Here is a 24847-nt window from a genome sequence, read left to right on the forward strand (position 1 = left end):
ATTCAGCGTCGATTGACTACTTCGCTAGCACGGTGAAATAAATACGTAGTGCAGTGAAAAAGCTGCCTAATATACGAGAGCAAATATGACCAAGAAGTTTGCTATAAAAACAAATGCAACTTAGCCCTTTTTATACTTTGTTTTACTGTTTACCGAGTATGATTTCAAGATAATACGTCTAGGAACCTTGTTGTACACTATTATTATTATTATTATTATTATTATTATTATTATTATTATTATTATTATTATTATTAGAAGGTTTGACGAATATCACCCGCTGGTCGTGACATGAATAATGTCCCAATTCTGTCGCGTACGTCGTCAAACATTTCCCGTCAAAGAGTGGCACATACTCGCGGGCGGGTATGTGCCACTGGTATGCGCGTATGCGCCACATGTGATTGACAGCTTATATGTATACCCTAAAATGGTGAAAACCGACATGGAATGAAACAGAAAAACTTTATTTTTGTCCTGCAACACACGCTTAGCGCGTAGCGGGCGTCTCTCACGTATAGGGACCGACAGGCCGGGATTACCTGGTGGTCATTGGTAATTTAAATGCGAGAGCGTTAAGAAAAGCGGACATCGGAAGCTTTGACCCGAGGAAAATCAGGATCCCAGAAGAAATTGAACCCAAGCATTCTGCGTGACAATCAATCATTCCACGACAGAGCCACGCCACGTCTCGCTACTGCTTTGAAAAAAACAAATACACTATTAGGTGCAGCGTTGGCGAAACTTCAAGTGGTTGCAATGCTGGTTATACATTTTCACAAACAATGCATATGTATCCTATATGTGACACAGCCGTTTTGTCGGGTTGATGCCAGTTATAGTTACTGTTAAGGGGGATGGCTAGCAAAGACAGGTGTGCTTCTACTACTGCCCATCGCTTTGTTATTTTGAAAGCAAACCCAGCAAAATTTTGTACGTTGTTCAAATAGAGGTTTAACTAGGTGTTTTGTGAATTTGGCAAGAAAAAGCCACTTTAAGAATAAGCCACTTTAAACAAGCCACTTTAAAAATAATAAAAATTTAATTATTTCACTGTTTTTCTTTTTTAAGGAACATTTGCGAAAAAGTTTTTGCATGTAAGACCGCGAAATACTTTCTGGATATTACATTTTTCTATGACATCCTTCTAAACGAAGAACGAGAGATAATTTATTTACAGAAAGGTAGATAAGTTAGCCTGAGCTACAGTTTGGTCTGGCCTGCTACTCTATACTGTGGAAGGGTGACTGGAGAGTGAAACAGTGATGAATGACGATGGCAAGACAGAGAGATGAGAACATGGTCTTGTTCGGCCGGGGTAACTCTACAGACGTGCATCCAGTCCAGTGGCTTCTAAGAATGTGACAACGGCTCCTATAACCACATTTGTGCTGCTGGCGTCAGGCCAAGGACCTAACACCACCTCATCGGTTAATGGTCGACTAATATATCGTCCAATCGAATATATCAGTTGCTGGCATTCTCTTGCATACGCGGGACAGTCGCAGAATATATGTTCTAGTTCTAAACTAAAATAGTAATTATATGCGTGAACATTCTTCTGATAAATATTGGATGCTTGATGACTAGAATACTAGAGCTATTTTCCTTTAAGCAAAAATTTCGAAAAAGTAAAGTTCTGGTGGCAACACCATTGTTTTGCTTCAGTATGGGCGCATGTTATTCACAACGAAGTCACAAAAGTTTGCACTTGATAGCTGCAGCGATTAGTCGTAAAATTATCCTTTTATGAGAAAAAGTAGTGTTTGGAGAAAACGCCATCTGAAGTTCAAATTGCCGCAGTGTAGTCACGGGATGAGACGCGTTTGGGGTCATTTTAAATGCTTTCCACTGCACATAAAAATTTGATACTTTGTCAAAGCACTTGCCAGTAATGCCGGAATATCGTGCTATTAAAATTGAAAAATTGCATTTTCAGCCAATTTTACCCTCCATGCCCCCTTAAGTGTCACCCATTGAAGTTAATTTATGTAACAGTGTTCAGGGCTACCATGCTCGCGAGCACAAACGTTACATATCAGCTTACCGCTTCTCATGCTGCTACTGCTCATGTACATGTGTAAACAACTAGTTATATAAAACATGTGAGACTGAGCAATATATGCTTGTGCGTACAAGATGTTTACATATGTTTGGCGTCGTTTCGTAACTGTCGCAATAACAAAAAATTACAACACGGTAACTTTCCCTACGAATGCTTAGCATAACGTCAATTTTTAAGGCATGTTGGTTGGTCGGTCGGTCGGTCGGTCGGTCGGTCGGTCCTCAGAATCCTAGCGCAACCCACCACGGGGGATTAGCCATGAAACGGATGGTACCTCATTCGTGAAATAGAATTGTTTTGCCAGCCGAGTTATTCAGATAGGGATGTTTAAATAAAGAACAGATTGTTAAACGATGAATTAGAAATAAAATAAATGAAGGTAATAAAAAAACGAGCAAGCTAATATGGTTTGAAATAAAGTGAATTCATGCCTCAGATTAACCTTCCACTCGTTTTGTTGCCTTTAGAAAACCGCACATGGCCTCTCAAACGTTCCTGGGGCTTGAATACCTTTTCAGTTGCTCCAAAGGAAAGGACCACTAGGCGGGATCAATTTAGAGCCAACCTACGGAGTGGTTCAGCATGTTCCTTTGATTTGTATATAACCTGCATGTTAAGAGGAAATGATGAATGGGTTCACTCTCGTTGCAGTGGAGGCGTAGGGGAGGCTGTGCCAGATCAGACATGTGTAGATAAAAATTCAGGGGTGGGGGACTGGGCATTGTAGTCTCGTAATTGATATCTCTGCTATACTAGAAGAGCACCATTGATTTTTCCAGGGGTGCTTAAGATGAGAAAACCAGATGTTGCCAAGCGAGATTTTTCAAAGTGATCTCATATGACCAATTTTTCAAAATGTGCCATGGCGATATATGCTGGCGTCGGAAATATAGAAATTATGGGATAATTATGTGAGGCCACTGCGGGTGCGTCTACACATTCATTCTGAAACGAACGCTTACTTCTTGCTTAATTCTGAAACGAATGCTTACTTTGGCAAGCCACTTTAGGTAATGAGTGAAAGGGCCGGTGGTACGGCAGGTGTTTCCTGCAGCTGGTCATTGTGAAGCAAACCAAAGACGCGCTGTAATACGCAAGTACGTGAATTTTGCGGAGTCTGATTCACAGTCAAGTAGATACATTGTGCGCCCTAAACGCAGCGCGATTATGACTAATGCTTGCCTAAATGTTTATTTTAACATCAGTATTTTCCTAATGTCACGGTATCGATGATTATTGCTAAGTAATATGCTGAATATTTGAGCTCAGTCCCCGAGCGCTAACATAAACACAACTGTATCTGTTAAGGTGCAAACATGCAAACTATGGCCCCAGATTACTGGATACTGGTTGGTGATAAACCCATCTATAGATGAAAAAAAAAAAAACTCCTTGGGGTTCCTTAACAATTTCCACGACGACTTCAAAAGCGAAAGCCTTTACGCATTCACTCCATGTCATTTGCACTCTTTCTCTTATTTTCATGTGTTTTATATCGTTATCAGGTATATTGTGAGGAACCGGTTTATTCAGCCAGGCTCGAGCTAAATCACGCTGGTGATGATATTTTCAGATGAAGAAGATGTACAGGTGATGATGATATCAAAGAGAATAAAGAGTCATTCGCTTGTCGCGCTCACAATATAAATATAATCAGTTCTTATAATCATTGTCTATTTATGCCGTTACTTATATACCGAAGTCACCCTACAGGCTGATGATGATTACGCTTGTCACAAGCGCGCGCACACACACACACACACACACACACACACACACACATATATATATATATATATATATATATATATATATATATGCGTGTGTGTGTGTGTGTGTGTAACGTAAGAAGGTAGATCGATGGTTGGTAGAAGCCGAGGAGGAAGTGACAGTAGAATAAACATAGCGTATGAGCCGGGCTACGTCTCCCAGTCATCATAGCGTCACACGAGTCGACAGGATGAAAACCTGGCCACCGCTCATCAACCTCACATCATTCACGAAGCCACCGGGAATACGCCTCAACTGAATATCGACCACAGAAGAGGTGATGTCAGGCGCATGCAGTTACCAGCACCATGACAGAACCATCAGCTGACCTTGACATCCCCAAGTACACCGGATCAGCGGATGACGGACCCGTACAGGACTGGTTTAACTTATTCGAGCTCCACGCCACTGCTGCATCCTGGTCGGAAAGGGAGATGGTCACCGATTTCACTGACTACATCTCCGGTGAGGCATTTAAGTTTTACCTCACCCACATCTTTGAAAACGACGAGTCATGGCAAAAGGTCAAAGAAGAAATGATCACTTGTTTTAACGACTATGACCAAGACCTACTTATTGCCAACCATCTGGAGAAAACCGCACTTTATCGTCAATTCCCGAAGCAGTTCAAAAGTATTCGAAAGCCGAGCGCGAATGAACAACTGCCACAAGATGAAGTAGCACATGAGTTCACTGACAGTCGACCATGCGTATTTCGGGAAAAACCGAACCATCGAGCGCGCCTCCCTTCTTCACGAAAGTTTGCATTTCCAAAGTCGTCGCTCCAGCACAAAAAAACGATACGTTGTTCATTTACCTAATGCCCTTCATGCTTCGCCTCGCATACGCGGTCCACCACCTAGTTTTCCACCACGCAGCTCTTCTAGCGCTTCTAATGGTCGCTATTTGTGTCATAAGGACGCCTTGTTCACGGTAGACCAGCTGACGCATGGGGAAAATACCAAACAACACCATGACGACTCGAAGAATTAAAATCGGTCTTCACGCATTGGAGCAGCTTACTCCCCATCTCGCACACTTGACCCACCTCCTTGTTTTCCATCACATGACTCTTTCGTCGCTCACACGCCCGCTACGGTCGGGATAAAGCTGCGGAACTCCGAATATACTCAGCCAAGCCCAGGGCCGACCGTCCACATTCATGCATCAGAACAGTTTATCTCCAAAGTTTCGGACACAGAGAAACAACCTCAAGTAAAATCTGACCAAACCAGTCCTTTCGCAGTGTCGCCGTCGAGTTCCCAGCCACCTGAGAGCCCAACCAACACAGGAGGCTCGGAAGGGTCAACTCTCATGCACTGCCCTGGGCCAGGAACGCCCATTAAGGATGTCGTTGCAAGAGCCTCAGCAGATTTGTCTGTCAATTCTGGCACATTATCTTCATTGCCTGACACGAATCGTGACACCCTAACAAGTATCAACTAATTGCTGGTCACATCAACCTACCAAGAAAAGCGGGCTCATGTTTCTAAAGGAAGTTCACCTCGTCAGACAGTGCAACATCAGCAATGCCATCAAAAGCAACAAGGAGAGGCCCAACAGCTAAAACGGCCACACCAACAAGGACAACGAAAAACTAAAGCCACACCGCAAGCGGCTTAAATAATGTTGTGATCAACGACCACCACCACCACCACCACCACAACGACCACTACAGAAAAGACTGATTCCGCATTTGAGCCATCTTCGCAGAAAGAAAAGCCAAGGAACTTTTCTGCATCAGCGTTCAAGATTGCGCCTTCGTTCTGAACATCTGCGCCATCGCCATAGAAAACTCCCTAAACGCCACAGAACAACCGCTTGTACTCTGCAGGAACACAACAAGCAGCGCCCAATCAGCCACGATCAACAGGCACGCAAACTACATGCGCGGCGTTTGTATCACTCATGACGAAAAATGCGACGCTAACAAAACTGTCTACCCTGCAAAGCGTTGCAACCTCGTTCATTCCTCGCAAGAACGCCGGCTGAGTTTCCATCTGTTTGCACGCTCAAAGCATGCTTATGTTGTCCAGAGCATAACAGCCAGCCTCGCCCAGCAGAGCCGTACTTGATAACCTCGGATTGCTGCCCTTTCCTGTGAAGTCCTTGTGCGATCTTACGGAACTTCAATGTGATGTGGAATTACAGCCCATTTGGACATTTTTTGTGTTGTAAGATTGCTTGGTCAACATGTATTGTAATATGTAACGTGCGCATTCTTTGGGGGGAGGGGAATCCTGTAACGTAAGAAGGTAGCGATGGTGGGTCGAAGCCGAGGAGGAAGAAGTGACAGTAGAATAAACATGGCGTATGAGCCGGGCCATGTCTCCCAGTCATCATAGCGTCACACACACACACAATATATATATATATATATATATATATATATATATATATATATATATATATATATATATATATATATATATATATATATATATATATATATTGACCTGTTACACTTTGTACGATCATGCACCGTCCAATAACTTATGCACAATCTTCTCGGACAACACAAACCGTTTCTTTGCGACCTGCAGCTCTGGCTTTGCCACTATTCTTTACCCTTTGCGGAGAAGCATTCCTATTCGAGTATTTCCGACAGCAGGTTTGTTCCTTCGCTTTTATGTTTGGTTCTTTTAGTGACGCAGTTGACAAGACGGTGAGCTCTCAAAATATTCGGTGTAAAACACGATGTTCAAGAAAGTTATTGCGTAACATTTTTTTCTTAGTCTAACTTGTGATCTTTACATCAGCGTGATTGACAGTATACTGAGGTCATTAATGTTTCAGTCCTACACTTATGATTATATTTCTTAGCTCTGCTCTTTTAATGATACAAATTGTTGTGATGAGAAAGAGAGAGAAGAAAAAATATCAGAAAAGTAGGGAGGTTAACTAGACTGAGTCCAGTTTGCTACCCTATACGGGGAAAAGAAAATGAGGGAGTAAATGGATAGAGGAGGAGGAGGAGATACACATTGCACATAACACACACACACACCACACACACAGTTCAGGTTTTACAGGTGGTCGCACAGTGACGTTGCCCTCAAGAATTGTAGAAGGGCTCGTGTGGCTTTCTGGGCTGAAGTACGTGAAAGCCAGGCTCCAAAGATCTTCTGCAGAGTAAAAGATCGATCATCCAGCCTCGTTAGGGCACGCTGGAGGGTCCGGCGATCTTCTTCAAAGTCTGGACAATGGCACAGGACATGTTCCAGAGTTTCTACACAATGGCAGTTATCAATGTTGGGGGAGTCAGCCATACTAATGCGATTACTTAATGAATTGGGGAAGGCAACGCTGACCCACAACTGATACAGCATTGTTGCGTCCCGTCGCGAAGTCTTTGATGGCAGCTGAAATTGAAGTAATGAAGCGAGGTTCTTTGGGAGTCGAGTGGAGTTTAGTGGAAGATTTCAATGCATAAGTGCGGTATCATGCGCGGTGCGGCAAAGATCTTTTGCGGCATCAATCCTTGACAGGGGTATGAGCAGTGGGGGTGCTCCGTGGTGGGCACAACGGGCAGCGTTGTCGGCAAGGTGGGTAGACTTTCTTGATGAGCGTCTGCGACGAGGACGATTTCGCCTGACGACAGCAGCTTCTTCCCGGTGAGTCGAATGGTCCGTGACCATTTTGTTTCAAAACCAAAACTTCGTGCCTTATTTTAGGACACTCCCTCGATGAGGCGTCATGGGGTCCTTGGCAATTCGGGCAGTTGTAAGATGCAGCCTTACACTGTTCGGCCAAATGGGTTGCACCGCAAGAGAGAACATATTGTAGGATTTCCACAGACGGCGCTCACATGACCAAATTTCTGACATTTTCAGCACTGAAGCGGCTTAGGAATAAAGGGCCACAGAGCATGTCAGAAATGACCCACCTTTACATGTGATGGCAGGTAATCACTCTTAAATTCAATCTTCACGCATCGGGACTTTTTTAGACGGCATATATATCTGAAGGATTTCGGGTCCATCATTGGCAGGCTTAATGAGCATAGGCAGATCTTCATTCGGGATGGTCACATAGATGTCATATATGACGCCAGTAGTTCCTCCTCTCCCTAGTGGAACGATCGTCCGAACATTCATGCGACCGATAAAGTTGACCTTGCGCAGAGAATCTAACGCAGACGCTTAAGTGACGTCCACCGCGACAACATTCTTGCGGGGATCCACTCTGACGTCTTCAATACTGTTCGGTATCAGTGCCTCGAGCTCTGAAGATACCACTTGCCTGTTCAGCAGTCTCATGTTGATGGAAAGCTGCGGGGGCAAGAAGAGGACGGTGTACTTCGGTGAGTTTTTCGTGGTCTTAGCAGCTGCGTCCAAAGAGGCCTTGAGCATCCTTCCGCTTCACTTCTGACTCATTACAGTCGGGTATTCGTCATCGTAACTGTCGGTGCTCTCAGTGGTGTCAACGATGGTTGTCTGGAAACGCTGTTCCGCTTCCTCGATTCTGCCGACACTGACGCCGGCCAACCGGGTGTGCGTGCAGGAGAGTCCATCTTCGACAACCGGGGAACCCCATAGGAATGCGAAAACAACAGAAATGTCTGGAGATGAGCGGTAAACACTCAGCTACAAAGACACTTCGTCCTTCGCGGTGAATACCATAAACGCCGATCGTCTGGCGTCGCTGTACTCAAGCTGAGCGAATGAAGTTACTACCTTGAGTAGGAATCATCAATGGTATCGGTGGCGTAAACCAAGTTGCCATAACTACTATAAAGTTCGGCATTTTGAAACTATCGAGAAATGGCGTGTTTCAGCGGCGTGCTAATAGTAATATATTTTAGGAGCTGTATGACCGTATACAAGCATCGTAAGCTCGCAGAAAAAGAAGTCAGCGCAGTGACGCAAAGCAAGTAGCGCTACACGCTCCAAGTCGAACGAGCTTACATATTTCTCTTTCGCATTTTACGACTTATTCATACTTTAAAAACTTAGTTAAATGGGACGGCAAAGAAAAAGTACACAAGATGTGTACTTGAATCCTTCGAATGGTCTTGTCTGAATGCATGCGTGCCCGGAGCTCTGCAAATTCAAACTGGCTAGAAAAATGAGCCCTAACCAAACGCGCCATACGTGAAAGATATACCCGCATACCATCCGTAAATGAAATGGTGTAGGTAAATCGAATATAACAGGAACTTAGAGAAAAGGAAAGTGCCACTGGTACGGCCGGCTATGCTGGTGACGATCGCAACAATTCAATTTATTATCGTTTCTTCTGAATTCCCGACAGGCAGAAACCACGCAGCCGCACCGGCTCAAAAGGGAGCACGGTCAAATACGTCGGCGTCGTGCGGGCACTCGCCATGAAAGATCGCGAAAAAGCGCATTCGCGACGCCAAAAAAAACGGCGTCGAGGTCAAAAAGTGAGACTGCTTTCTTGGGAGGTGAATTGGAGTCCGACAGCAAGTACGCTCGGGGAAACATAAATCTTCTTTCCGGTCAGAGAAAGTTAACCTCTATCAAGCGAGCCTTTTCCTTTTCTTTTCTACTGCTTTCTCTCGAGCCTTTGGTGGAGAAACGCAAGATCATTTTCACTCACTTCCTTCTCTTAAGAGACGACAAAGTACTGCCTCGCGAAGCCTTGGGTTCTTCCCTCATTTTCATCGTCAGGCTCCTCTTCCCCTTTCCAAAGCCAGCATATAGACCCGCCTTGTTTCTTATATTAGTATGTGTATATATTTTGTTCGGTCGTCCGGACTTGTGACGTGCGAAGAGCTATAGTGACCATAACTCATTCTACAAAGGGCGTACTCCATTTGACACGAGAAAGGAAAATACGTGAGCGGGAATAAAAAAAAAACAAAATAGAACCAACATCAACGGACAGCTCGAGCCCCAAGTTGCGTGAACCAAGGGGCTAAGCTTTCTAATGGATCAACTCGACGTTGGTGCACGCTACGCTACACGTAATGTATAAAGAAAAAAATGAAGTCCCTTTATAGCGGTGTTGCCTATAAGATCTATGTTGTGCGTGGAGAGTGAGTGAAAAGTGTGTTGTGCAGAGAAAAATACAACTTCTATAAAGGATTGATAGTAGCAGTGGCCTCTGCGTGGTACTGGATGCCATTGAGGAGATAAACGCAGGACAAGTTTACAAACATTGCTTCGTGCGAGAAAACAGGTCCTATATTCAGAAAGAGACCCTGGGCTAGAAGTGTGCGTGAGAGAAAATTTCCTACTAATTCGGACACCTGAGAGAGATACAAAAAAACCTTATGGGTTTGGTCGAAAACCGCTTTCAGCTAATTTACCCTGCTCGCAAAATCACTTAACGAAGGCAGCCAGTAAATTTCAGACTGTCATTTCATCCTCTATTAGTATGTTGTATTTTTTCTGAGGTTTGTCAAAGGTCAATCAGCACCCACGGCAACGTCCGTATAAGCCCAATTATTGTGCGGGGTCCAAGTGAAGTGCTTGCAGCTTTCTTGCAAGATACGGATCTTGCTGAGAGTGTAACAAATGTGTAGTACAGGTATTTATGTGTGTGTGTGCATAGCATGTCATTACCAAACTTTCTCTTTCTTCTTAATTATTCATCCCCCATACGCGTTGCAGTGAAGCGAATCTCAACCAAAACGCCAAACTGCCCACCTTGCGAGTATATTAAAGGAGACAAAATTTTCTTCAAAACTTTAAAGTACTAGTGAACGATAGCATACAAAACCAACGTTTCGGTGTCTATATAATAATAATACGCATGTGCACGTCTGTAAAAGTAGCAATGCTAAAGAAATGTTCCGGGCTAAAGAAAACCAACTCAATACCATTCTATGATAGAAAAAAATAAAACACATGCACTGAAAATACAGGCAGATGAAATTATTCCAGTGAACATGAGATGCATTGTTTCCTCTATTTTCTTTGTTCCCTGATTTCAGTTTATCTATTCACTCCCCCCCCCCCCCCTTGCTATGTATAACCACGCACTAGAAATTTCCCGTGCGTATTTTGAGTCGCACAATCTGAACCAACGACAGCTGAGATGAAACTCGTCACACGCGAAATTGCAAACAAGTGTTCACTGCAACTCAGTCATAATGATGGCAATGCGCTCAAGAAACGATGACTTAAAATTTTAAATAAAGAAAATGTCGATATCTGCCTCATCTTTTCTAGCGGTTTTCTCCTTCAAAGGTTCGCCTCCGACGTTACTTTTTTTTTTCATCTATACCCTTCTCGCTTCACCACCTCTCAGAGAGGACGTTCCTCTTTTCGGCCCCGCCACCAGGCGACGGGTCTCGAGGCGTTGCCTAAGCGGGCCAAGATACATGAGCTGTCGAGTTGCACTTGCCGCCACCTTCTCTTCATTTTTGGGGGGGTGTAAGAGCCCCGAGGGGGATGAACAGAGGACCCACACACAGAGAGAGGCCACGCCACCTTAAGCCACGACGAGAAGCTTCTCCGCGTAGCTTCGAATGCCCTTAATGGCGTTTATTCTTTCTTCGTCACTTCTCTCCCGAAAAAGGGCACGAAACGATGATGACGATGGCGATGTCCGGCGCTTCATCGCTTTGAAAGGTCGGCCGTCACGAGGACCATGCAACCGCTGCCACTAGAGCGAAAACAATATCGTCGTACTTTTCTTCCACACTTTTTTTTTTAAAGAGGACACCAGATTGCTCCTTTTCCGCCAGTTTTCTCTATATATATATACCATCGGCTTGTTTGCAACGAAGCGTTTCTCTCGTATTTTGCGTTCCATTCGAACAACACACTTCTTTCTTGTATTTTGTCTCATTTTATCTCTGTTCATCATTGTTTTTCTTTTTTTTTGCTTTCCGGTGTTGCTTAACGTTCGTTTCAAAAGTGCCGTGGTCAATGCGAAGTCATGCTGCGGTCGCTTTCTATTTCCGGTCTCGGCAAAGTCTCCTTTTCTCCGCCCTAGCCAGTCCTTCGTCTTCACTCACATTGCTTCATTTATCGTGTGCTGTTCTCGTGTTTAGCTTCAGCCAATGAGAAAACGTAGCGAAGAGATGCACTGTGTGCGTGGAACCACAGCTCTGCTTTTAGAGTAACGCTTGAAAGATTGAAATACGCGCAAACAAAAAGAGAAAAGGGCCAACCTCGCGAATGTTAGCTCGCTCCTATACGTTCATTACGAGATTAACATTACTTTTTGCGGAAATTGTGCTCGCATGCATACCGAGTATAATTCTCGTCCTAACTGCGAAAGAAACAGTTCGCGAGTGTTTCCGGCCCACATTTGCACGAAAGCTTTAAAGGGAGTAACATATGTTTTATTCCTCAATGCGAAGCTCTCGAATCCTCGTCCCGCTCACCCGCTCTATACAGACTTTCGTTTCGTTAATCTCAAAGGGCGTCTTCACTTACGCTGGTCTGGAGCTTCCCAATTCGTACTTTCTGATGTCTCAAATTGTTTACTTTTTTTAAAATCAAAATGGGGGTAATCATCAGCGCTTTGGGGCTTAAAAAAAGAAACCGCAACAACGCAATCTGCGAAGACCACTCAAACTCCAGCTCTGACGATCGGTGGCAAAGCACTGCGAAAATGCCAGCCGCGGCTTCATCCGCCCCTTTGGAGTGCTCCGTGTTTATGTGCCTTCATTTTTTTTTTTACATCGTTCCTTCGTGAGTAGCAGCAGTGCGGAACTTGAAATGAAGCGGCGCGCGAAAAGGCACCCACAGTGCCACACTTCGAAAAGCTCTCAGCTAAGAAAAATAAAATAAAAGCAGCGTGCTTGCTTCTTTGTGAGACGCTTTTTGAGACGCTCGTTGAGGAGTGAAATAAAGTAAAATAAGGGTGAGACGACGAGCGTAAAACTTTCTTCATTTGGGACGAGCGAAGCCAGATAAATAGGAATGGCCTGCTTCCTGAAGCTGCCTCTACGAAGTGAAAAGACCATTGGGCGAGAATGACCTTCGTTCCCACATCTTGAACTCGCCCCTTTATCCGCGTTTCGTTCGTGGTGCTCCGTTTTGTATCGCTAACTCAATAGCGTGTACAACGCTCTGGCGTTCACGGCATTAGGTGCTGAGCTCACGTAATTTATTGCCCGCGCTGCTTTCTGGTTATATTCCATTAATTTTTTACGCTTTTTCCTCAAACGTAGAGGCCCACGTTTTCTCACCCTCTAATAAGCGATTATGAACTTGAGCACCGCTTGCAACTATGCTCAATTAGTTATATACATTCCAATCACGTGCCCCCCCTTTTTTTTTTGTGACGCAAAAAAGGTTATGTGGGTCCCTTACAGAGTAGAAATAAGGGAAATGACTTTTTTTATGGCGATAAGACTTGCCCTTAAGGCATAACACGCCGTGTGTATATTTCGATTATATGTGCACGTAAGGCCTGTGTTGTTGTGTATGAATTGAAGTAGTGTCTCGTGCAATTTGTTGTGTCCAGTGGTCACAGCTGGTCGCGAAATTGTAGCGAATGGCGGCTTGCATGCTGTTTGAGATGGGACGTTCCAATCGTACGCCTTGACATGTCTGTATTATGCGTTGTGCACCATCTTCCATCAGTCAGGCGAAGCATTATGAACATGTGTCATCCGGTGGTAAATGTGAGTAGTTCTACGTTGTGATGAAAACTGATGTAGGTCTATTTTCTTTCCTTCTTACCCTCACATATCTCTCCTCACTTCCCCATTTCACTAAAAAGATTTCCTTGTGATTTCGAATACAACTAACTAGTTGAGCCGCATTGGAAAAAGTTTTAAATGTTTTTTTTTTATTCCATGGAAGGAGCCTGACTTTTCCCTACGAGGCCCCCAATAATAATAAACTGCTATTCCTTGAAAGAATAACTTTTAATGACCACTTCACGTGCTGGTCGTACCATACCCGAGTTAAAAACAGTTGCTTGAATTTGAGCCGGCGCACTCTAGAAATGTTCAAGGGAGGCATTGCTACAATGTCATTACATTCGGTGTTAAGCAGATCTGCAATCGCTGGGTTCCGTTTCTCAGTCATAACTATCGTTTCAAAGAGTTTAAGAAATTTAAAGGCATGCGCAAAAAGATGGAACCCACACAGCATAACAAAAGGCTGGAAATTGCACCTTATATGCATAATGTCGCCCACAACTTCAAGAAGGTTGCAGGTAGGAACGAAATTCCCGTGATGTTTGCACCTCTTACAAGCTCTCGAAAGTATGCGGCCACGCTTCTGACAAAAAACAAAAACAAAACAAAGTTGCCGGTGACATGCAGCATGTCAAACCCATGGGGAGTTGTGGTGGTGTATGAAACACGCCTCAGCTGTGGTAGGACATATATTGGTCGTCCTGGTAGATTTAAACACTCGATTAATGGAACATGAAGCCTCCCTTAACAATGTATTGGGATTACCCTTGTCTTCGCACAGCAAGTTCTGAGCATGCGTTCTTAGTTTTTTTGTTCTTGTTTTTTTTTTTTTTGAAACCAAGTGGCCAGGGAATCGTTGAAGGTTTTTGCATGAACAAAAAGGGTGCACAGTGTGTCAGTGTGCCGTCCTTGAATTTTTATCTAATCGAATTGTGCTTTTTAGACAAGTTTTGATTACTACTTGTCATGTACAGTTTGGTAACTGTGAGTACAAATGCGACACGTGCATACGTTTGAAACTACCTTGAAGCAAACAGTGGCATACCAGCTCTTTCGCAAGTGAGGAGGGGAGAGGGGCAAGCCTACCTCATGAATACAATTATGCTATTTGATGGAGGCCTCCCTAACAATATATGTTTGCATCCTTCAATGACATTTTTTAATGACTACAACCAGCTCCCCAAGAATGGGTTTTCTCAATTCAAAGCAATCCTTAGTGAACCAAACGTACTTTCAGCGTTTCTGTCCACTTACCTACCTATCTGGCCAGGTATATGCCTTGGTGCTTTTGTAGTTGCCCTATCACTTTAGTATAGACCAAAATCGGCACAAGGGAGGCACGAGGATATGAGAACATGTGTCTTGTCCCGGCATCTTTCCGTCATCTGTGTCAAACACCCGTATACCTCGGGTCGTGGTATGCTGGTATGCGCCATGAAAATTGCATCACAGCGGTGACAAGCGACGTGGGAAGTTTAAACGCCATAATCTAAAAATCGAGCATTGATAGTGTTGATCCAATGGCTGCAAAGAATAAAAATTAGGAGCCCAGCAGGAATCCAACCGAAGCATTTCGTGTGGCAGTCATGTATTCCACCATAGAGCCAGGCAAGGTCTTGAATCCAAAGATACTGGGTGGACATCAAGTATGTGCAAAGTGATTACGGTTACACTTCTAGCTGCCTGAATTTATAACAAGGAGATAAACATTGCGTATTTACTCCTACTATACAGACGCACGTCATGCCAGGCTAACATCAGTTGTGGCTTCAATGTTGACTTCACTTTTATAACAGCTTCATGGGCATTATATACCCACTCACATGACTCAGCAAGTTGTAATGAAGCGTTGCTCGGCAATAGAAAAATTCGCTAACGAATGATACTCACATCATCGCACCATCGCGCGCACTTTGTTCCATAAAATTTGCGTCCGTGCCCTAACGTGAGTGCTGAGGTTATGTCAAGTAAAAAAAAAATGTTTAAAACGTCAGTGTAGTGACTGCTACTAAATAATTTACAAAAACACATAGATATACTCCGTAACGCCTGTCTGAAAGAAAATAACATCGATATACTCCGTAACGCCTGCCTGAAAGAAAAGAAGAAGTGTGGCATAGACGGTACTCGCCGGCAGCTTCGAATAAAACCGATTACCACAGTTCATGGGATCAACAGAATTTAGACGAGAAACTTTTGTATGCCGGGGTCCCCTAAGAGATCAGTGACGTATTTCCACTACGAAAACAGTTTTCTAGTTGTTTATCAAAGAAAAAAGTTCCGTCGGCGGACATCGAGCCGATTACCTCCCAATCCGCCACCACAAGAGACGAGCGCGCTATCCACTGCGCAACGGCCAAAGATTCTAACTCCTATAGACAAACGCGCCTTATATTTTCCACACTTTCCCCTTAGAGTGCTCTTCATCATCGGGGTATAGTGTCGCCCTCTTGGAGCGGTAAGTAATTCATCAATACTGTGGCCTGCGCGATCAGCACCTGCAACGCGTACTGCTACGCGTTGGTTCCATTCGGCTCGTTTTCAGTGCAAGTGCGATTTTGTCAGGTGGCAACCTTAGCCCAAGCATTTGCCTCGCTCATAGAGTTTATCAAAAACAAAAAAAAAAGCTCTGTGACACACGCCTGCCTCACGCGTTCCCCGAGAAACACCGCGGCTAGGCTATACACGTGACACGCTTTTTTAGATACCACGAAGTTCAATCACACTTTACCAGGCCGAAGGATTGCACCCTTAGCCCCATTTCTGCGTCCCATATGCGGCGTTCATCTTGCCATCACGCCTCTTTCTGTGATTGATATATGGGCTTTAACATCCCCAAACCTCCATATGATTATGAGAGACGCCGTAGTGGAGGGCTCCGGAAATTTTGACCACTTGGGGTTCTTCAACGTGCTCCCAAATATGAGCACTCGGGCCTACATCATTTCCGCCTCCATAGGAAATGCAGCCGCCGCAGCGGGAATTCGATCCCGCGACCTGCGGGTCAGCAGCCGAGTACCTTAGCCACTAGACCACCGTGGCGGGGCAGCCGCCTCTTTCTCTGATTATAATTTGGAGGGTAACATCTACAGATACCACAATAGTTTTATAAAATTATCATGAACGTTAGTCGTCAGCATGGAGATGTACCAAGCGTCAACGAGGGTTATAGCTGCCAAACGGTGCTATAGCGGCCAAACACCAAAACATACAGTCCGCAAAGCCTCCTTTATCAATGTACAGTAAGCATTTAATTACCCCTGTAAAGGCGTGTTTTACTTTCGCGCTACATGCCGATTCCTGTTACGGAAGGATCACCCATCTTTTTTCAACGAATGAATGCTGTTATAGTTTTTCATAATAAGTATTACACCTTCTTGCATATATTCAGGCTTGTGTGTATTATAATATGCCTTGTTTGCTAATAGTCTGAACACTGTTTCAGGAGCGTGCAAATAATAATAATATTGCTAATATTATACTGCTGTCATTATAATTTTTTCAACTTTTTTCTTTAAAAATGAATAATTTGCGGTACTAGGAGTGTAGTACATTGTTTACACTCATTGTATTTGTAATAATAACATTTCTTAAAGGGCCCTCAGGCACACGCATAAATAAGCCACTACAAACAGTGTAAACAACATTTTTTATTTAAAGGAACGAAGTGTGGGTGAATATAAAATTAAACTATCTCTCGTTGCTTCCTTTCGGAGTGGTCGTTACCTGTATATGATTGGTATAAACAGTCTGTCATGCACACAGCACCAACTTGTTACGCGAGGCAACAAATGGTGCGAAAATTATTCATCGTGTACTGATCACTTATGCACGACCACGTAAAAAAATAGGAGAATGAACTATTTTTGATAGGGCATATTGTTTGCCATTGGTTCTTCGGCATATAAAATTGGTTATTCGGCATATAAAATTTTCTGTGTGCCACAAAATCACCTGCTTGTTACACGACGTCACGAAGCCGGAGAGCGTCTCCTTCTAAATGTGATTCAAGTAGGCTAGCGGCCAATCACATAAGCAGTGGCTACATATAGCAGCTGGTGAGATGGATTGTGATTTTAATAAAACATTTCCACTTGCAGCATAACGGTGTTCAGTAGTTTGTGCGCATATACATTTCTGTGAGCTCATACTTGCTGAGATAAACAGAAATAGAAACAAATAAGCAGCGCTCCACGTGTGGGCTTCATTACTGTCCGAGAAGTATTTTGAGCTGTAAAAAACAATACAAGTTGAGTGAAAACCAACTATCCCAACTGTAAACGAAGCTTCCATAGTGCTAAAAACCACGGTCTTTCACCTCCTCTCTGGTCCGATGGGTCATGTTGTGGGGCAAAATTAAAAGCTGACCTTCCCACTGAGCTAGAGTCCCACTGTTTATTCATGGCCACTTTGCAAGCTGCCTCCATGGCTCCAAGTTACCATAAGCAAGGCTGATCAGGTTTATCAGAGACTGAAGCGGAAACCATTTTTGGCATTTCAGTATGAAAAAAAAAACGTTAACATCAACTACAATTCGTCACACTCATCGGCTCACAACAGCTTCGACAGAGCAGCGATGGTTCTATATCCTTTTCAAAGAAAGAAAATAATTTTCCGGAAGCAGCAAATACTTTGACCAGTCCATAAAAAGTTTGTTCATTCCCATCCGTAACTACATAAAGTCACGGCAGAATAAAAGTATGAACAAGTGATTTAATGTTATAGGGCCCCTGTTCATCGCTTGCCTGATCGACAATGCTACAGCACAAGGCGCGAAAGTGTCGCATCGGCAACCCACACCGCCAAGAACGTGCAAGAAAAATCGTCACCGCGGAAATATTGGCAAAATTTCACTATGTTGTAACATGCCTCATAACAATTTCATTCTTCCGTAAGAACATATTTGGGTGATTACTGTTGCGACGGAAAACTTCGCCATATTGTTGTTGGTTTCCCCAGCGTGCAGCCAAGAGTGACCACTGTCAAAAAAAAAGGGGGAGGGGGGGCTCAGCCCCCTATTTTTTATGAGTGGGGTGCTCGTGCCCCCCTTGCCCCACCAGCTAACACGCCTATGAATGCAAACGTCTTTCCATGAGAAAGTCCGCTACTGCCTTACAACATTTCTTATTTAAGCTTGTTAAAGGTCTACCTGAAATCCATTTGATGTCCAGAAATGTTCGTCAATCTTTGAAGTAGTAGTGCCATTCTTTCATCGTGGAAGTGCTCACGACATCATCGCTGAAAATTTTTCGAATCTCGCGAATAGTTTCCACTTGCACAAGTTTCCGTGAATAGTTTCCGCTTGTCAGAGGCCTGCCGCTTGCGCTGGCAGGCCTCTGACAAAATTTGACGCGCAATCACTGCTCACGTTGTTCCGTCGTTTTACAAATTACTGAAATAGCAGAAGCCCTCGCTTCTCGTTCTCACTCAAGGGCCCCTACCTGCAGGGGTAAAAAAAAAATTAACGCATGTGAGTAGATGTCCCCTGCATATTTCCACCAAAGACAAACTTCGGCACTTCTCTAGTTCACGTGAAAAACAAAAAAACAAGGCTCAATTCTTTTCGAAGGGACCTCGTATGCTTCTTCTGAAGCCCTCGTTATTCGTAGCTTTCGATCAATAAATTTATAATCAAGAATTGCTCCATTTCACTTTATTTTTATGTTTTTTCCGTCGTGCAAAGAGGATATCGGTAACGTTCATGTTATCAAGGAGAGCAGTATTTGCGAGTTTGCAAACCAGCGCCACTACGCAATGACTTTCTGGTTTCAAACTGTTTCTGGCTAACGTCACAGCTGTCCACTATATAGTATTTTTTGTTCTTTTGACAGACGGCGAGATACAAAGAAACGTCCGAAAATATACTGATAATTCACAACGTTTTATATCAAAAGAAAGGGTGTGGTCTTTAGGGAACGCTAAACTAATCACAGAGGAGGTAGATACTCACACTAAGTAATACGAACCAGGAATCATAGAAAAAAGAATGCACCCAACATCTTTCCTGTGCCATCGCGACTAGTGCGGGGCGCCGGACACTCTTCATAGCTTGACGATGTGCTTTCTAAGCTTACAGGACACAGCAGGAAATAAGTGTTATCACCACAACAGTGTGCATACGATAACAACAAAATGGAATTTTATGCGAAGTAAGGCTAGCAGCCAACTTCCCCGAGATCTGATCTCGCGTAGTTCTACAAAACGATGGCGTAAGAAAATACGGCCACTCCAGGAAGCAAAGCGCTTTTCATGCTTTTTGTAGAATTCCATAACGAAGTAAGCGCTGGGCATGGTGAGACGCCTCATGCCCTTCTACACGTTGTACAAAATAAGAGACGTCTACTCATCTTTGTTGAAATATCACTCCACTGTACTTCATGTTCTACACCAAAAACTTCAAAAGCTCACCTCTAACACTATGCTTCTATGATCGGCTGATTTATCGAGCGAGAGAGAGAGAGAGAAAGGAAGGCCGGGTGGTTAACCAGATATTGACATCCGGTTTGCTACCCAGCACTGAGGGTGGGGAAATAGGGGCAAGAAAGAGGGGGTAGAGAGAGAGAGAGAGGGGGGGGGGGAAACGGACGTGCACTCATGAAAAAAAAAATACGCACACAGGAAGGGCGTTCTGGCTACAGCCGTTCAGAAAGGCCGGTCGATCGCAAAAAGCGCAGTAGCACTTTCAGGGCCTTCTTCTGTGAAGTTGCATTCTGTCGATATTGTAAAATTCTTTCCTTCAACACAGGTAGATCTAATTTGCTGAGTTCCTTGCGAAGGCATAGTTGTTGTCTACTATACTCTAGACAGTTAGAAAGGATAGGTTGGACGATCTGTTCTTTGCCACAGTGGCCAAAAGCTGCGGTGTCAGTCATCCCAATGCGGAAAGCGTAGGTGTTAGTAAACGCAACGCCCAACCACAGCCTACATAAAAGGGACTCGTCTGCTCGGCAAAGCCTCGACGGGACTTGAAGACTTAACGTAGGGTCAAGCGAGTATACAGCCGGGCATGCTTGAAGTGCGGCTGATTCCATTGTGACGGCTGATTTATAAATAAAGAGAGAGGTAATAACATGAAAGAAATGTAGGAACGTCAACCAGATTGTAGCATCCAGTCTGCTACCCTACACTAAGGAAAGGGGAAATGGAAACAAAGATGTGAAGGAAAGCAGAGAGAGCTGTAAAAATTAGACACGCGAAAAAAAAAAAGAACAAGATTAGAGCGTCGAGCAGTAGCATTATGGCCTATTCCATAAGCTACTGCCACTCAGAAAGTTCAGTAAGGCATTGATTGATTTTCGAAGCAAAGACAGTTCTCGTCGGTATTCGACCATTGACTGTTCTGACAAGGGTCTGTCGTTAGGACGGGCCAACCAGCAGCAAGCGGCAGTCTGTGGGAGGGAAACAACAAAGAACGTGGTCATCGCTGCAGCAGCGATTGCAATCAGCCCTGTCTTGCATGCCAATTCGGAAGGTAAAATATTTGTTTGAAGAGACACCAAGCCACAGCCAGTAAAACATTGCTTTCTCGAGTCAAGAGCGCCCGGATGGAGGCCGAAGTCGATGAAACGGGTCGTGTGTATGATGATCATGAGAATGTGATGATATGTGGGGTTTAACGTCCCAAAACCACCATATGATTATGAGAGACGCCGTTGTGGAGGGCTCCGGAAGTTTGGACCACCCAGGGTTCTTTAACGTGCGCCCAAATGGTCCTGTATATGCAGTCGTGTGAGTTGTAGACTTGGTGTGTTGCGCAAAGATTTTATGTCTGCATTTCAGCATCTGTCCTTGATAACAGGATGCATTCTTGCACACCTTCTTCGCGTTGAGATGGAGCAGCGGCATGTTTGTTGCCCAATATGCCGCAGTCATTTACTTGGATGACAGTGAAACGTGATGTCATATTATTGCACGAAGAGGTAATAGAGGAGCTCTCTAATTTCGAACACTAGTTGTTTGTAAGGTTCCTGGCGTTAGGCGAATATCTAGCACTGTAGGGGAGCCCTGGGGTTATGAACATGGTCTATTTCTCGGCTGGTTCACGGTGAATCCTTCTAAGTGCACTATGCATAGCAGCAAGTTCCACATCGGTTATGTCATCTGGTGAGGTAGCCGAATCTTCACGGTGATTGTTTTTGCAGGAAAGATCATCGAGCCTGAAGACCCATTCCCAGTGGTTGAGGTGTAAGCATATAGATGGCTATACTCCCTGTTTGTCTCATACAACAGAATAAGAGAAAACTGCTTGGGCACTCAAAATGAGAGCTGGGCTTTTTATCGTATACCAGTAACCGTGAGTCGGACCTGTGGTTGTGTCATACACCATAGGAGAGTTGGAGCTCTCGCTGGAGCTGCATATACTGTTGGTAGGACAGATCTTCCTGACAAAATGAGGCACAAAGTCAGTTTTCTGGCAGTGGGGCCAAATAATGAGCAGGGGTGCTAGCAATATGCCTCACGACTGCTCCGACTGCTTCAATTACAATATGGGCCTTGCCCGGGTAGTCGTTTGTGACCGCAATAATCACAGTTGTTGACGAAAATTGTAGTAGATGCAGACAAGCTCTAAGAGTCATAACCTGACTGCTGTCGAGTGTGCAAATGTTGGTTCAGCAGGTATTTATCAGCACAGCTCCCTTCACACATATCTAATCACAGTGATTGAAATAACCCGGACCACTGCATTCCAAGCCTCCTTTTTCGTACGAGCAGCAAAACACTGGAACAGTCTTTCTCACGCCATCTTGGCCATCATTAACCCATCTATGTTTGATGAAGCTGTTGAAAACACTCATGTATATAGTTTATTTAAATACCACTTTAAGGAAAAAGAGTCTTTAAGGAAATAAAGTGAAGTGAAGTATCGCAAAAATCTGGGAAAAAGCGTCTTGTACTTTTGCATCAACGATGTACTAAGGTCCCCCAGGTTTTTCATTCAATATACTTGAAGAAGTTAAGGTGTCCATCGAGCACCTCTTCGGGTAGGCCGTGTAAGGGCACCAATATAGGGTAGTACTGATTATTACGCCTAGAAATCCGGCTGTCGATCGATATAGCAATTGGTTTCATTGGTTTTCGGCTAAAAGCAATGAAATGCGCATCTCGCTGTCGAGATCTTCCGACCTTTTTCATTGAGGTACACAGATACTAACGTCGCAGCTTTCTCAAGCCTTGCATCTACCTTAGGTCGTGTCATGTTAGATTTCTAAGCGCAGATGTTGTTAGCATACATCGAAAACTTGACCACACGCGGTAGTCGGCCCACAAGACCAATGAGAACGAAGTTGAAGAGAGTTGGACTGAATACGCCTCCTTGCGGAACACCACGGTGCGTGTGATGGATGGTCGGACATTTTTCAGCATCCACAAATCCGTACTTGTAAACAACTGCGGGGCCATGATATAGTTGAACCCTTAGGCCCACTGACCCCATGGCTTCCAGGATGGTGTCGTGAAGAACGTTGCCGCACACTCTGTTTGCATCAAGGAACATGGCAACAGATAACTGTCCACATGTTTTAGCTGCTTTATAAGCTATATAGTAATTTTTGTAATGACGCATATGGAGTATTGGTGCCTGTACGTAGGAGTCCATCACTTAAGTACCGCCATTGCTTACACGCGGTTCCCATACTAGGACTGCTTACATGGTATGAGATACAAAGACACGCCTAACATAGAAGCAGGCAAAGCTTGTCCTTGAAAGCTTTCAAATTGTCGGCCCGAACTGAGGGACCACCGCGACCACGGATACCCCAGGGTATTTATGAACTTCCTTATTCTGCCATTAAGGCCCTGGCTGCCATGAAAGCCCTGCACATCTACACGTGAGTGGCGTCACTCTGTCAGCATCAGGGAAATTCGCTGCCATACACGGATATATGATACTCCAGTACAGCTACTAGAAAGTATAAGGGGGAATGCTTAAAATGACGAAACTGGGAAAGCATGACAGCTATAGCGCGCGCGTCGTCTCAGATGCGTTCGCGCGTGCACGCACAAAAAACCGAGGGAAAAAGAAAACAAAATGGCGAGTTTATGAGAAAAGAGAGGAGAAGAGGGACAGAGGATTCTTTTTGTCATCGCTTGGACCTAATGTATGCAGCGTCGGCGATCGACTCCGTCCAGTCACTCAGGATGAGCTGCAGCTCGCGTGCGTTGCGGGCATAAAGAAGAAGCCGACGACGTGGTTCACAACAGAAGCGCACTTTGGAGAATCATTGAGAACCCCGGAGCATGTCGGGCTCTTTCTTTTGTCTACGGTAGGCCACGCAAAAAGAGTGCATAGTGCGCGTTCTGTTCTTTCTCTCGTGCTCATTTCTTCCAGCTCTCCGTCGTGCACGCCGTTCTCGAAGAGCATTTTAGGGACACATGGATAAAGAAACTAGAAGAACAAGCGCCAGCAGGGAGTCGCTGAAAATAGTTTTAAAAGAGCTCGAAGATCGGGCTATTCAAATGAGGCAAACACTTTCACTGTGTTGCACTCCATGGCTATTCCACGTATATTTCTTTTTACTGAATAAAAAAGGGGAACTAGAATGGTACGGAAATGTACTGTTTCGCGCGACGACGCGATGTTGCCAAATAAAACTAAGTGAGCCTAGTACTCGACAGGTAGGGATTTACAGCAGGGCTGATGCAAACCCTCACGTTCTCACGTGTCGCTTGCCGTCAGTATGACGTCCTCTTTCACTCACTGCCGTACCCTGCGAAGCAGCAGAAGAAGAGTAACAAACGCAATGAACAATATACGCATTAATATCCCAACAGATTACATGAAACTTGCTTTCGCGACCACTTTTACGAAGCTGTCTTGCAGCAAGATAAAGAACTCGCGTGTCTATGCTAGCAATGAACCGAAACAAAAACGTCGTTCAACGGGCAAAGAAATACTTTCAAACACTCGCACAATGAGAGCAGTCAAACAAACAACTCAGCAAACAAAAAAAAAAATGAAAACGCCATACGCTATACGAGAACCGTGCGAACAAATACGGTACACGTACGTGCATATCTATGGCGCATAAACGCGCATGCTGATGGCATAAAAGAGCGGAGGAAAACTGGAAGGAAGAGGAAACAAATACTAAGATGTAAAAGAGAGGAGTTGTGGGGGGGGGGGAATAGTTGGATTACCGTATACCAGCAACCGTGCGTGTAAGAAGCTCGGCACTCAGGAGATAACTCGCTTCTACGAAATCAGTATAGATCTCCGAGCCGCGCTTTCAACGACGATGGCGTTGCGATTCACAAACACGCCCGCGCTGCACGACCCAGATAAAGCACGCGCATGACGCACAAAAGCGCCATATACGTGCGCAGAGAGGAATCGCTTCACTGTTTGCATGCACGCATACGATGAATATGACGATCCGAACCTTATTATTATGTGTGTATATTTTTGTTTCGCGTGTGCATTCGACCTTCTTATCCCCTCTTTT

This window comes from Rhipicephalus microplus, chromosome X (assembly GCF_043290135.1).
Source record: "Rhipicephalus microplus isolate Deutch F79 chromosome X, USDA_Rmic, whole genome shotgun sequence".
NCBI lineage: Eukaryota > Metazoa > Arthropoda > Arachnida > Ixodida > Ixodidae > Rhipicephalus > Rhipicephalus microplus.